General features: G+C 44.6%; 1 long non-coding RNA gene across 2 annotated transcripts in view; it reads right to left on the bottom strand.

The window, feature by feature from the left end:
* The window catches only part of LOC144753651 (uncharacterized), a 398,621-nt gene that overhangs the window by 206,084 nt on the left and 176,465 nt on the right, over nt 1–16,072 (bottom strand). For both annotated transcript variants that reach the window (XR_013594455.1, XR_013594454.1), the window contains exon 2: nt 14,724–14,863. This is a non-coding gene — a long non-coding RNA (uncharacterized LOC144753651). The remainder of the gene's footprint in view (nt 1–14,723; nt 14,864–16,072) is intronic.

Genomic DNA, 16,072 nt, shown 5'->3' with positions numbered 1-16,072 from the left:
AGGCCGCTACTAACTCTCCTGCACTCGTTCTCATGCATGATCCATCTACATAGAGCGTTAAGTCTGGGTCTGAAAGTGCAATATCTGTCAGGTCTTGTCTTGGTTTCGTCACTATATTCATTAGTTCCACACAGTCATGTGATGGTGCATTTACTGTACTCGAGGGCAAAAGTGTTGCAGGATTCAGAATATTACAACGTCTGATCTCTATGTGTGGTTGAAATAATGTCAGTTCATATCCTGTCAGTCTTGCTACAGTCAAGTGTTGTGTTTGTGTTCTGTTTAAGAGTACCTCCACTGCATGTGGGACCTGTACTGTCAGAGGGTGACCCAGCACTATGGAGTCACTTTGTCTTATGGCTAGGGCTGTTGCTGCAACTGATTTCAGGCATGCAGGCAGAGCCTGGGCCACTGGGTCTAGTGTGCTAGAAAAATAAGCACAAGGCTTGTGTTTTCCTGCTTGATCTTGTGTGAGAACAGATAACGCTGTTCCTTCTCTTTCAGTTACAAAAAGCATGAAAGGTTTGCTGTAACATGGAGTCGCTAACACTGGCGCTTGACATAAAGCTCTTTTTAATTCCTCGAATGCCAAGGTGTGTTCTTGTGTCCAAGGGAGGACAGTCCCCCCTGCCTCCTGTGTAGTTAACTGTATGAGTGGTTTGGCTAGTAAGGCATACTGGGGAATCCATTGCCTACAGTATGAAGTGAGGCCAATAAAGGCACGTACTTCCTTTTGTGTCTTGGGCTGTGAAAGGTTAGCAATGAGCTGTATACGTGCTTGTGTTAGCTGTCTCTCCTCTTTGGAAAGCAAGTGTCCTAGGTACACTACTTGCTTTTCACAGAATTGCAACTTCGAAGGGGACACCTTGTGCCCCTTGTCAGCCAGAAAATGTAAGACTGTCAGTGATGCATTTTCACATTCTTTTTATGAACGTGCTGTAATCAGGATATCGTCCACATACTGTAGTAACGCAGTGTTGGAAGGCATGTGAATGCTGTCTAGCTGTCTCTTCAGAGCCTGACTGTAAATACTAGGGCTTTCTGTAAAACCTTGAGGAGCTCGTGTAAAGACAAAGCTACGACCTCTTAATGAAAATCCAAACAGGTACTGGCTGTCTGGGTGAATGGGAACACTAAAGAAAGCGTTCTTCAAGTCGATAACAGTAAAGTAAGTAGCCTCTGAATCAATAGCAGTCAATAATGAAGAAATGTCTGGCACCACTGGATATTGTGGTACTACACATTTGTTCAATTCTCGCAGGTCAATAATCAATCGGTACACTGGCAATACACTAGGATCAGATCTTTTAAGGATAGGAATGACAGGCGAGTTACATACATTTGAGACTGTCTCTACCACTACCCCCCGTGCAATAAATTCGTCAACTATTTTCAGTAATGCTGTTTCGGCGTCTGGTGGTAACTTGTATTGTCTAATACGTGGAAGTACTACTCCTGCTTTGAGTGTGACATGGTGAGGCGTAATGTCCATGTAACCTACGTCAGTCGGTCCTTGTGCCCACAGGATCTGTGGCACGTTCTTTAGTCTGTGGTCAAAATCAGTCAGTACATAATGTCCCTTAAAATCACGTAAGAACAGGCGTACTCCCTCTGGAGAACAGCAGATAACTGCTCCTAGATCTTTTAATGTCTTCATACCAAGTAAGTTTTCTGGACATGACTTAGTAAGTAGCAAGTCAGTGGTACGTGACAGTGGACCAACCCCTAGGGAGACTGGTTTAGACACTTCATTAACAATAGGCTTTCCTGAAAATCCCAGGGAAACATTCTGTGAGCCCGAGAGAGGTGCCCCTGGAACCTCGTCATGACTGATGGTAGTTCTGCTCGCCCCTGTGTCAATCAGAAACTTTCGATCCTGACCTAGAACACGACTATGTACATACGGACCCTCTTGATCTACAGGAACCTCAATAAGGGGCAAGCCTACTTCCCTCTCGAGGCTGTTTCATGAGAACTGTTGATATTCTGGATAGTCAGACTGTGTGTGCTGATACATTTGTGGTGTGGCATTAACAGGCGGTGGTGGAGGATAATTTGCTACTGTCTGTTGCGTGTTCTGTTGCGTGTTATTCTGTCTAGGAGTGTACTGTCGCTCTTTTGTCTTGCCTGTAGCAATGTTGTGTTTCAGAACAGTGCAGTCCTTTACAAAGTGACCTGGTTTTTGCAATAATTACAGTTCCCTTTGACAGGTGTCGTGTTATGTTTGTTTGAAGTCGCCGGTACCGTCTGGGCAACCAGCACCTTCATTTTTGTCTCTTTCATGCGTCTCTTTTCATGATCCTGCTCTTCTCTAATCCTATTCTGATGATACTGTAGCATCTGTAACATTTGTGAAGGGCTGTTTGCTTGCCAAGTACTCTCAACCTTCAGTACTCTATTCTTGATCTGGGGTAAGGAATTCTCTACTAATTTGCTCACAAAAAGATGTGGAAATGACTCGCTACCAGGCTTAAGGCCACTATTAATAGTAAAACATTTCTCAAATCTAGAATAGAAATCACTAGTGTCCTCGTCTTGCTTTTGTTTACATGCTGAAATAGCATCCCAATCTTCCTTTTTAGTAATCAATAATCTTGGCAAAACTTGTATCAGGAATTCAGGTAGTTCTCTAGCTCTATCTCCAAGACCAACTCCTGGGAGCCTGCCCTTCTCTTCTGTTTCCAATGCATCCCAACTTAACTTTTTCTCACCCACTTCCCAGTCTTTTTCCTTAAGTTTTTCATAAATCCCTGCAGGTAACAGTACTTTTAATAGCTTCAGAATGTCAGCGTATGTATAATCTCCTATGCGGAGGATGTCTTTTAATTCACGGTGAAATCCCCCATGGTCTTTATCATGACAAGGCAACATCTTTTTCATTTCAAGAATCTCTAATTTCGTTAAGGGGGTGTAAACATACACTCGTTGTAACTCATTGGCCGCATTCTTAACGGGATGAACCTCTCGTAGGGGGTTCTGTCTGTCTATGTGTACGTTATGTCTGTCATGGTGTAAGACTGGAGGCATATATGTAGTCAGAGAATCTATGTACTTATGTCGTTGATCCAGGATTACATCCCTAGACATAGACCTAGATACTAGACCTACAAACTCCGGCGAGTGGGGAAAGGGACATGTGCCTATTCGGGCGCCAATTAATGTGGTAAATAAAATATTACCCCAGCAGAATTTCTAGGCATTATCAAAGTATCATGCATCAAATGAGAGACAGGATCCGTGGTGTCCAAGTTAAAATGGGCTTTATTCCAATAACTCGAGTCAAAGGGAGAATATGTTCCATCACCACTGAGGTTCAGGAAGAGTCTTCTAACATTTAATAACAAAACATTATATTATATACTTTTCACTCCTTGTACATAGGAGCAGGCGCAAGACAGAAAATGAGATAAGAGCATGTGGGCGTACACTTGATGAGTCATAGGTATATGATAGGTAGATGTCATAGGTGGGTGGGTACTTAGGGGAGGAGATTGCATGACCAGCTGGAACTCTGCCCTAATTGTGCAACTTTAAGCATGGCGTGCAATTGACGTGTAAATGGGAGGAGAGCTGACTTTTGGCTTAGCAGAGTAATCTCTTGTGTCAGGGCGACTTGAGCACGTCTGGTACAACTGATGTCTGGAGTCAGGGGATGTTTTATCTGAAACAAAGGTTCATCGCTAGAAATAAAGAAAAAGCATATATTTCTCCGTTCATTGCATGGGGGCTGAGACAGAGAGCTAGGCCTTATCTGTCACGAACGGGTTCTGTTTACATTTCCTCACCGGGCAAGGATGCCACTCTGTACAGCAAAACAGATAACTGTTATTCATAACACTGTCTTGGCAGAAGTTCAGAAAGTGGTTCAACCACAATAAAATAAAGGGCTCAGTACGATATTTATTTAAAATGCACAATGCAGAATGCAAAATACATGGGCCTTTATTTTAGCTTAACGTTTGGGAGACTTTGCTGACTTGACTCGCAGGACATGTTTGCAGAGGCCTAGTGATTCAGGCCACTACGAGAAATATGCATGGGTGACATGCACATGAATGTAACATAGGGTATATGTAGTGGACATTATTTGGTCAGGCAAAATATCATTTTCCTCAGGCTGACAGGTATAACAATAACCTATTGGTCCACTGACGCATAACAGTCAGCGCTCCCTTATGCACATCACCAGGTGCTACTATGATGACACACATTACACAGTATCACAGGAACAGTCCACGTGCTCTACTAATATTATTTGTTTTTTCCCTGCTGCAAACAACCCTGTGATGTCCAGCTATCCATCACTCTCTGCTACCCTGCTGTGTCGTTATGTCTGTTGCAATGTGTACACAAACACCTGTATGTCTGATGGACTGTCTGGATATCGATTAGCAATAGTGCATGGTTGCCTTTATGTATCTTTGTCTATAAACTTGGCTTACTGATAGTTTCTAAGCCTGTGTACATGGGTCATTATGAATGTTTATTGAATTGTTAAAACCAAAGATTTCCTAACAACCCTGTTTGAACAGCTATGAGCCAGGACCATACATCATTATTATCAATAATCAAAGGAAAATAGCACATATCTGGATGCTTCATTAACTGTTCTTTTCACTGAAAGAGGTCTTACCTAGGTGTTTTCTTTAATGTCTTGGATAGTATATGTTGGTCCAGGCTCTCTATGCAGGGTCACGCCCAAATGTTTTTCCTTCACCTCACCTGTTTCACTGAATTCGTTTTTGTTGCCTTTAGGACTCTGCACTTTACCACTGCTAACTAGTGCTAAAGGGGAAACAACCTTTACAACGCAACTTTTACAATGCACATCCATTACAATGAAACTTTTCCAACGCAACATCCATTACATCGCATGCCATTACAACTCAACCATTACAACGCATGATACTACAACGCATATCACTACAACGCATGTCATTACAACGCATACCATTACAACGCATAACATTACAACGCATAGTACCCTTACACTATCCAACACTTACCCTACTGTTGCACCCCCTGGAGTTAGAAAAGTAATTTTTACCCCTACACTATCCAAAACTTACCCTACTGTTGCACCCCCCTGGAGTTAGAATAGTAATTTTTACCCCTACACTATCCAACACGTACCCTACTGTTGCACCCCCCTGGAGTTAGAATAGTAAATATTACCCCTACACTATCCAATACTTACCATACATGCAATGTAATGTTATGCGTTGTAATGGTATGCGTTGTAAAGGTAGTATGCGTTGTAATGGAATGCATTGTGAAGGTAGTTTTTAAAAATTTGTTGTAATGGCATGCGTTGTAATGGAATGCATTGTAATGGATGTTGCGTTGTAAAAAATGTGTTGTAAAGGTATGCATTGTAAAAGTATGCGTTGTAACGTCATACATTCGTGCTAAAGTGCTTGTGTTCTCTCCCTAAAACCTGATCAAATTGGCATACACTTGATTGGCACATTTGGTTTACCCATATAGTACTAAATGTACCCTGGGCCTGTAAATTAAATGCTACTAGTAGGCCTGCAGCCCTCATTGTGTCACCCACTAAAGTAGCACTTTAAAACCTGTCTCATATGAGCCATTGCAGGCTGTGGTGCAGATTTAAACTGCCACTTTGAGCTGGCAAAAATAGCCATTTTACTGCTACTGTATAACATTTATCGACCATGGATCGTTTGCAAAGAAGATGCATCGAGTCTGCGCATCCAAATTTTCCACGCAGTCAACTGGTATCAAAGAAATCATCAGTCTTCATTGGAAACTTCTCCAATCAGAACCAGATTCAAGTGACGTTTTCGCCACAAACCTTTTTTTGTCCATGCACGTATTCTCAATTTTAAAGAAATGTTATAATCTACCACACATAAGGATGCCACACCCCACAAAGGCATGAGTAAGTGTCAGAACTGCATGCATTGTGGCAATGTGATTGTGGCTAAAACCATACACCATCAACAAACAGTCAAGAAGATTCAACTCAAGCACACATCAGATTGTAATATCCAACTGATTGTTTACAGTATCAAATGTCCTTATAGTTTATTACATGTGGGCAAAACAAAAAGACATTATTGTGCTACGCGTTGCAGAACACAAGAGCAGGATTGAGAATAACAACAGGAACCCATGCCTTGTAACATATTAGATGGACAATCAACACAATATTGCTCAACTTTGCTTCACCATTTTGGAAGCCTTAGTGGGAAATCCTGATATTAACATCCAAAAGAGATTATGGCAGTGTGAATCATCGGATAATGTACTTGATCAGTCTTTCAGCATCCGGTCTTAATGAGAAGTTGGAAATGGTCAGTTTCCTCTAGAATCTCATAATGGTTCCACACCATCTGCAAGAGCTGACATTTGTTATCACGTATATTCTGTTGTCATTAACACAGCAGTCATATTACATTGTTATCACTTTACATCACTATTATTTTGACTTCTCTCATTACGCACAATTGTCAAGGTGTAAAGCAGCTTTTTCAAATTAAATCATGATGTTTGTATTTACCTATTAATTTTGAGTATTGGGTGATGACCAACGTTTGACTCATCATATACATGATATGAATGTTTACCATCTATTGCATAGGATGTCAAGTGGCATTGTAGTGTGTGTAATTATATAAGCGTGGGAGTAAAATCCGTTTAGTTCGCGGAATTTGCGGATTTTTGACAATTTCGCGATCCGTGAATCGCGCAAATTTGTCCAAAATTCCGCAAATTCTCAACCTGCGGATTTTTTTGCTTGGTCGCTCTTGAAAAATACAATATCGCGCGCGCTGCGTTGACTTACCGTGATTCCGAGTCCGCCGAGTTGTTTTTCTCCCAGTTTGCGTGTGCTGCGCCATTTTGGATCTTGCTGCGTGATCGCGCGTGAATTTTTCAACCGCAATTACGTCATCGCGGTCTGCCATCTTGCACAGCAAGAGTTTGACAACGCGAGTACGTCATAAGGGCCCGCGATCACGCATCGCGGGAGTAAACAATGCCGTACACGTAGATGCGACGCACAGCTGTCATCCGGCGGGAGATTTGAACAGCTCGCTTTCCCGGAATTGCAAAAATTGCAATTCTGCACAAGACATCCACCACAGGCAGCATAAACCTTCTGAAAATCGTGATTTTGATCAGAATAACTCCTCAGAATGAGATTTGGCTGCACTTTTTTGTGGAAGGAGTCCATTTTTTGGGGAGGTGGTGGGAGGAAGGAAGTGCCCCAGAGTCTCCAACTTCCTGTTCCTGTACAGCAGGCTCCTCCCAGTGCTTTGTCCATCTCCTGGTCACTTTTCATTTGGATCTGGAGCTGGAAGGATTACTTTTTGTGGCTGCTGCTGGAGATTTGTATTTGAGGACTTTTTGGACTTTGGAGTTTTTGGATCACTTTTGTATTTGAGATTTTACAAGTAAGTTGGTGTTGTTTGTTTGGGGCATTGCAATTGCTGCAACTACATTTTTAAAACTTTTTCACAACTTAAAAAAATATATATTGTGGGTAGCCACAGTATCCAGTAGGCCCAGGGTTAGTCATGGGTGCATGATACAACTGTTTCTGTGAGTTTTGTTGAACTTAAATCTCATTTATGTCATTGAATTTTAGCTCACTATATGTGGATTTTATTTTTTATTTTGGGGTGCCTGTAAAGCCACACTAGCCCGTAGGCCCAGGGGTAGTGAGTGGTGCATGGACCAAGTCTTTCTGTGGGGTGTCTTGAATTTAAACATCATTGAGGGCATGGATGGCATTGGATTGTGGTGATTTCTGTGTGTTTTTTGGCTTTTTGGGGTGGTGTTGGGGCCTGGCCATGTGGGTGGGGGCCATTTTGAGGCCTGGTCCAGGCAGGGCCTGGCCATGTGGTGGGGGGTCAAGGCTCAAGGGGCCATTTTGAAGCCAGGCAGTGTGCTCAGGCCTGCACCCAGTTTGCCTTGCTTTCATCCACTAAGCCCAGGGGTACTGAGTGGTGCATGGACCAAGTCTTTCTGTGGGGTGTCTTGAATTTAAACATCATTGAGGGCATGGTTGGCATTGGATTGTGGTGATTTTTGAGTGTTTTTCGACTTTTTGGGGTGGTGTTGGGGCCTGGCCATGTGGGTGGGGGCCAGTTTGGGGCCTGGTCCAGGCAGGGCCTGGCCATGTGGTGTGGGTCAAGGCTCAAGGGGCCATTTTGAAGCCAGGCAGTGTGCTCGGGCCTGCACCCAGTGTGCCTTGCTTTCATCCATTAGGCCCAGGGGTAGTGAGTGGTGCATGGACCTAGTCTTTCTGTGGGGTGTCTTGAATTTTAACATCATTGAGGGCATGGATGGCATTGGATTGTGGTGATTTTTGTGTGTTTTTCGACTTTTTGGGGTGGTGTTGGGGCCTGGCCATGTGGGTGGGGGCCATTTTGAGGCCTGGTGCTGGCAGGGCCTGGCCATGTGGCTGGGGGTCAAGCGCCCATTTTGAAGCCAGGCAGTGTGCTCAGGCCTGCACCCAGTTTGCCTTGCTTTCATCCATTAGGCCCAGGGGTAGTGAGTGGTGCATGGACCAAGTCTTTCTGTGGGGTGTCTTGAATTTAAACATCATTGAGGGCATGGCTGGCATTGGATTGTGGTGATATTTGTGTGCTTTTTGACTTTTGGGGTGTTTAACTGATGTTCCTCTGGCTTCCATTGCTTTTAGGTGCACAAGAGAACCACCAGTGCCAGGAAGAAGTCCTGCAGAGGTGTGTGCAGCACAATGTCACGTGACGTCACGTGTGGCCACAGACAAGACAACTCTGCAACTCGTGCAACTGCGGCCAGTTGTTCTGACATCTGAAGAAGATGGGCCCAAAGAAAGGTTGCCAGTGCCACTGCCAGTAAGAAGGAGCAGAAGAAGCAAGTGGCTCCACCTACCAAGGAGACTGGTGGGCCCACCGACACCTTTTTTAGAAAAAAAAAACTCGCCTGCAGCAGCAGCGGTGTCCGCCGGGGACCAAGCTGGAAGCAGCACCTCCACTTCATTGGGCTCAGTGCCACCACGCCAAGTTAGGTCCAAGACCATGAGTGCTGCTGAGGCAGCCACTTTACTTTCTCAATCACCATCGACCAGTGATGTTGCCTCATCACAAGAAAGTACCATCCAATCAACGCCGGGTGTAACTCAGCTGACGAGTGTTCAACAACCACAGCCGCAACAACAACCACAGGTGCAACTAGTACAAGCGCAAGTACATGGGCAAGGAGAGGCGCAAGGAGAGGCGCAAGGAGAAGCGCAAGGAGAGGCGCAAGGAGAGGCACAAGGAGAGGTTTATGGAGCGGCACAACTGCCTACAACGCTTGTTCCTCCAGAAGTAGGGCCACATCAGGAAATTGATATTCAAGTGGAGGTATCATCCGAGGAAGCCACTCCTCCTGAGGATGATCTATTGTCTTCCAGATCCCCTGCAAGAAAAGGGTCAAGGAGGGCTGCTACTACTACTACTACAAGTTCTTCTTCAAGCCCCCTTCATTCTGATGACCTTGATCTTGATTGGAACACAGCAATGGAGTCTGACAGTGAGGCATGCCATGAGCCGACAAAGGTAGCATACCCTGAAAGGAAGGTTCCCGCAAGGCTTCGACTTATGGGTGATGACGACGAACAAGAAGTGGTGTCTTCTGCTGCTCATGAATAGTCTGACGATGACCCAGTCATCACGGACGTCACTTCAGCCCTAGCGGGCATGCAGCAGACTGACATTTTCACCCTATCCCGAATGGCTGCTGAGCGGGATGTGAGCGGCGTGGCACTGGTACCACCATCAACGCAGTTAACTGCAACACCAACACGACCTAGAGCTTCCATCTTTTTTAGTCAGAAGGGCCGGCAGGGACCTCCACCAGCTCGACCTCCATTACCTCAAGTAGTGGTGCTGTAAGTGAACAACAGAAACAAATTCAGCCACGCCCATCCTTCACTTCATCTGGCATTGAAAGTCAAAGTAGCACCTCCACCACCAGCAGACATCTCCAGTCCCCAGTTTGGGACTTCTTTACTGTTAGCCAAAAGGCGGAAAACATGGTCGTTTGTTTGATTTGTAAAGTATCAGTAAGTCGGGGTAAGCTTGGTACCAACTATGGTACCGGAGGCCAGAGAGGTCATCTCAAAAAACACCACCCTATCCAGTGGTATGCGCACCTAAGTAAGATCCACGAAGTCCAAAGTAGAACTGATCCAAATGTATCCATTCACATTTCATCTGATGCTGATGATGAGGGGCTGATTGTGCAGGGGGGAAGTCAAGAACTGACCAACATTTTTTCTGGTACACCCAGTACCCCTGGCAGCAGCACTGCAGTGATAGCGCCCACACCCTCTACCCCTGCAACATGTATGAGGCACACTAAGAGTGTGGGACAGACACCAATGCAAAAAACTACATCAATGAGTCTAACTGGTGTGAAGTCTGCATCATCATCATCATGTAAAACGGTCCAGCCCACCATTAGCAGCATGTTTTGGTCGGAGGCGCCATTTGAACTCAACCAACCAACGGTACATCTGTATAACGCAAAGCTGGCTAAAATGCTAGCACTGGACCTTCTCCCTTTTTCTTTTGTGGAAGGGGTGGATTTTCTAGAATTTGTGGCAAAATTCTGCCCTAAAAGGAAGGTTCCTAGCCGGTCCTATTTTGCCAGAGTTGCGGTTCCAGCACTACATCAAGATGTGCTGGAGGTGATTGGGGCAGCTTTGCAGAAGAGTGCTGTTCACACTATTCACTTGACAACAGACAAGTGGACCAGTTGCCAAGCCCTTGATTACATGTGCATCACTGCACAATGGGTCTCTTTTGCAGGGGTTAGAGACAAGACAAATGTAGGTGTTGACCCGGACACACTTTTCAAGCTACTCGGAAACATGCAACATTAGCCATGTTTGCCATGGAGAAAACTCATACTGCACCTAACCTTTTGGACGAGTTTGATAGGAAGGTCTCTGAATGGCTGCATCCAAGAAATAGCATGGTTGGTTATGTTTCCACGGATAATGGCAGTAATATAGTTATGGCCATGCAGGATGGTGGCTATTTCAGAGTGCCGTGTTTGGCGCACAGTATTAACATTGTGGTGCAAGATTTCTTGAAAAATGAAAAAACAGTCATCAAGTTACTGACCACCTGCCGAAGAATCTGCACACATTTCAGTCATTCTTTTAAGGCCCGGAAGCAGCTGGGGAGCATTCAACATGAACGTAAACTGCCAGTCAAAAGACTAATCCAGGAGGTAGCAACACGTTGGAACTCAACCTTTTACATGCTTGAGCGTCTGTCTGAGCAGTGGGAGATAATAAATGAGTATGTCTATAAACTGGCTTCTACTATGAAAGACATGAGGCTAGAGTTGGAGGAATGGAACCTTGTTGCAAGCCTGACAGACATGCGTAGTCCTTTTGAGGTCTTCATGCGTGAAGTCAGCAGGGAGGACTGTTCTTTGGGCAAAGCTATCACATTGTTGCGCATGCTAGAGCACCAACTGAAGGAGGTGTCTTCAACGTTCAGAGATGATGCTGAAAAGCAAGAAGCATATCATTTGGCGGAGAGCTTATTAAGCCGCCTAGTTGACAATCAAAGGCTTAAAAACATACATACAGAACAACATTACATTTGTGCCACTATTCTGGATACGCGGTATAAAAAGGCAGTGGCCAGCAAAGCATTAATTCCTTTTGATGAAGCAGATGTTTCAAAGTACAAACATTGGCTAGCTGTGTCAGCCAGTCGGTTCGAAAAAGAGCGGCAGAAAATTCATGGAGACGACAGAAGTACAACTGAATCAGCAGGCCATCCGGCGTCAAGTTCCACTTCTGAATCTGCGACCGAAGGGAGTCACTTTCCCTCACAGCCGTTAACGACACCAGCAGCAACTGTATCATCGCCCTCACCTGCACCAGGACAAGCCATAAAATGGTCAGAAGAGGATTGGCTAACTCATCAAGGGTTTGCTCGTTACAGTGCTGCAAAGGCCACAGATGGTACGCAAAGTGGAGCAACCGTGGAGAAACTTGAGTCGATGGTGCAGGCCTATCTGGATGACCCAACAGAGGTCTTTGTTAATAAGAACCCATTGCTGTATTGGTACAGGAAAATGCCTCTATGGCCACTGATCACCAACCTGGCTATACATTATTTGTCTTGCCCACTCGCAAGCGTGTCTCCTGAACGAGTTTTCAGTGCTGCTGGTGCCATTGTAACTTAAAAAAGGACCCGCCTCTCGCCCAAAACTGTGGAGAGGTTAACACTGATCAAGATGAATCAGCACTTCATACCACCAGATTACAAAATACGTGAATGCACATAGGAAGAAGAGGACACTGACTTAGGTGACGGAAGTTCTTCTCTGTTACCTGACCTACTCCCGTCTCAATTCATAGAGTTTGAGGACAAGCTCTACTTCCCTGACACCAAGGCGTGAAAATGACTTCCTTTTTTCCGTCCTTATTAACTTTTATTCCTGTGTGCCTTTCTTTGTTTTGCAACTTTTACCACAACAAAACTCTAATCACCTAATCACAACAAATCCATCAGCAGCACTGTCTTCATCTCATTTTCCTTATTGATTTGAAGGTGCCGCAGTCTGCATTCCTGAGGTTCATAAGTTCACAACTCAATCATGCTCCTCTATCCTCCTCCTCCAGACTCCCCCTATCCATTTCCCTCAAGGCAGACGGATGGATTATGGAGAATAAAGAAACTTTGTCTTCGTAGACGAGTCCCCTCAAGTGGGACTGAAATTACTGACTGACAACATGCTTGCTGATTGTTGACAGACTTACTTCTGAAATTGACAGGAGAGGCAGCCCTGTGGGCCCTCACTTTCTGGAGAAGATGCAGACAAAAAGTAGAACAGGTAATGAATAATAAGAAGATGGCATGCAGTGGACAGCAATGGCTGTCTGTCTCTGTTGAAACCAATTGCTGTTTGTTTTTTGTGTTTTTTGTGAACAGCGCAATTTGCCATGTTTTGAATATACCAGTATTGCAGGTTTTTGGGGGCTCTTTGGGGGTGTTCTAGATTTGCGGTGCTGGGTCGGGGGGTCTTGGAGCACTGCTGAGAAGGTCTAATTTTGATTGCAAGTGGTTTGAAGAAAATCCATGGTGGAAAAGGGGGGCTATGGCCTAGCTGCAGAGCGCGTTTGGACAGAATTGAAGGAAGGCCGAAAATGTTCTAAGTGTGAGATTATGCATTTTTGCTTTTTGCCTGTTTGGGGGTCTTCTACTTTTTTAAGGGTGGGTTGACGGGTCTTGGGGCATTGCTGGGAAGGTCTAATATCGGGCGCAAGTGGTTTGGAAAAAATCCATGGTGAAAAAGTGTTTCCGTTATTGCTCACTTGCCTGTTTTTGGGGGGCTGTTTGGGGGGGTTCTAGCTTTTTAGGGTGGGTTTTGGGGTCTGGGAGCACTGCTGGCACAGTCTAATTTTGATTGCATTTGTTTTTAAGGAAATCCATGGTGGAAAAGGGGAGTTATGGCCTAGCTGCAGAGCGTGTTTGGATAGAATTGAAGGAAGGCCGAAAATATTCTAAGTGTGAGATTATGCATTTTTGCTTTTTGCCTGTTTGGGGGTGTTCTGCCTTTTTGCGGGTGGGTTCAGGGGCCTGGGGGCAATGCAGGGAAGGTCTAATATCAGAATCAAGTGGTTTGGACAAAATCCATGGTGAAAAAGTTTTTCACTTTTCAGACTTTTCGCTCACTTTCGTGTTTTTGGGGGGCTGTTTGGGGGTTCCTGGTGTTTGGGGGGTTAGGGGGTCTTGGAGCAATGCTGGGCATGCCTAATTTTAGTTGCAAGTGGTTTGAAGAAAATCCATGGTTGGAAAAGGGAGTTAGGGCCTAGCTGCAGAGCGCGCTTGGAGTGATCTGGGAAGTAGACATAAATTATTCTAAGTATGAGGTCCAATATCGGAATCAAGTGGTTTGTACAAAATCCATGGTGAAAAATGGGGGTTAGGGCCTAGGGTTAGAATTAGGGTTAGGGTTAGGGTTCTGAAATCGCTGTTTACACTTTACACATAGCTTGAGGGGAAAGATCCGCAAATTTCGCCCACACTTATTTATCCTTGAAAAGGAGGCTCAGAGTACGCACTTTCGAAATGAGGCTTGTATGTTTTGTAATACTGTCGACTCTTAAACTGAAAGTTTTTATTTTTGCACTACACAGCGTACCTTATATTTTTTTCTCCGTGGTGTTTTAATATCACTTCCTCTTTTTCCATCAACAATTACTGGCCGGCTTTTACACTGTGCAATGAGAAAAAGGATGACCTCAGGCTTAGCGACCCGCAATTCAGCATCCACCAGGCAGGCAGTGGACGAGGTGTCTTCTGGTCCCCAACATTGATCAGCCGAGCGCCAGATGGAATAGAGGAGTACCGCGAAAGAGGAATGGCTGGATACATGCAACTTCCCAAATTCAACAGGACAACTACAACAACACATACAATTACAGTATCCATCTTCATTTCAACTTATCTTTTAAGTAATGTTATTGCTGTGAACTTCTGTGAGTGTGACACTGTGCATTTGTTTGCTCTCTGCTTCAATTCATCCCTCCAGCCATTGTATACTTTTTTCTTTGCTATTTTCTAAACTAATTTAATGTACTAAGTGGTTCTTCTCTCTGAGGGCAGATAGGCAAGTGAAATTGCATAATTACTGCAGCCCTCAACTGTCACATTGTTGTTTCTTCATAGTACATTGTAGAAAGTACTACTTACTTTACAGTAACCTATCCATTTAGCAAACATCTTCATGCGTGAAGTCAGCAGGGAGGACTGTTCTTTGGGCAAAGCTATCACATTGTTGCGCATGCTAGAGCACCAACTGAAGGAGGTGTCTTCAACGTTCAGAGATGATGCTGAAAAGCAAGAAGCATATCATTTGGCGGAGAGCTTATTAAGCCGCCTAGTTGACAATCAAAGGCTTAAAAACATACATACAGAACAACATTACATTTGTGCCACTATTCTGGATACGCGGTATAAAAAGGCAGTGGCCAGCAAAGCATTAATTCCTTTTGATGAAGCAGATGTTTCAAAGTACAAACATTGGCTAGCTGTGTCAGCCAGTCGGTTCGAAAAAGAGCGGCAGAAAATTCATGGAGACGACAGAAGTACAACTGAATCAGCAGGCCATCCGGCGTCAAGTTCCACTTCTGAATCTGCGACCGAAGGGAGTCACTTTCCCTCACAGCCGTTAACGACACCAGCAGCAACTGTATCATCGCCCTCACCTGCACCAGGACAAGCCATAAAATGGTCAGAAGAGGATTGGCTAACTCATCAAGGGTTTGCTCGTTACAGTGCTGCAAAGGCCACAGATGGTACGCAAAGTGGAGCAACCGTGGAGAAACTTGAGTCGATGGTGCAGGCCTATCTGGATGACCCAACAGAGGTCTTTGTTAATAAGAACCCATTGCTGTATTGGTACAGGAAAATGCCTCTATGGCCACTGATCACCAACCTGGCTATACATTATTTGTCTTGCCCACTCGCAAGCGTGTCTCCTGAACGAGTTTTCAGTGCTGCTGGTGCCATTGTAACTTAAAAAAGGACCCGCCTCTCGCCCAAAACTGTGGAGAGGTTAACACTGATCAAGATGAATCAGCACTTCATACCACCAGATTACAAAATACGTGAATGCACATAGGAAGAAGAGGACACTGACTTAGGTGACGGAAGTTCTTCTCTGTTACCTGACCTACTCCCGTCTCAATTCATAGAGTTTGAGGACAAGCTCTACTTCCCTGACACCAAGGCGTGAAAATGACTTCCTTTTTTCCGTCCTTATTAACTTTTATTCCTGTGTGCCTTTCTTTGTTTTGCAACTTTTACCACAACAAAACTCTAATCACCTAATCACAACAAATCCATCAGCAGCACTGTCTTCATCTCATTTTCCTTATTGATTTGAAGGTGCCGCAGTCTGCATTCCTGAGGTTCATAAGTTCACAACTCAATCATGCTCCTCTATCCTCCTCCTCCAGACTCCCCCTATCCATTTCCCTCAAGGCAGACGGATGGATTATGGAGAATAAAGAAACTTTGTCTTCGTAGACGAGTCCCCT

Source organism: Lissotriton helveticus, chromosome 5_1 (genome assembly GCF_964261635.1).
Source record: "Lissotriton helveticus chromosome 5_1, aLisHel1.1, whole genome shotgun sequence".
Taxonomy (NCBI): Eukaryota; Metazoa; Chordata; class Amphibia; order Caudata; family Salamandridae; genus Lissotriton; species Lissotriton helveticus.
Note: the sequence above shows the minus strand (reverse complement) of the source record. Positions and strands in the feature narration are given on the sequence as shown.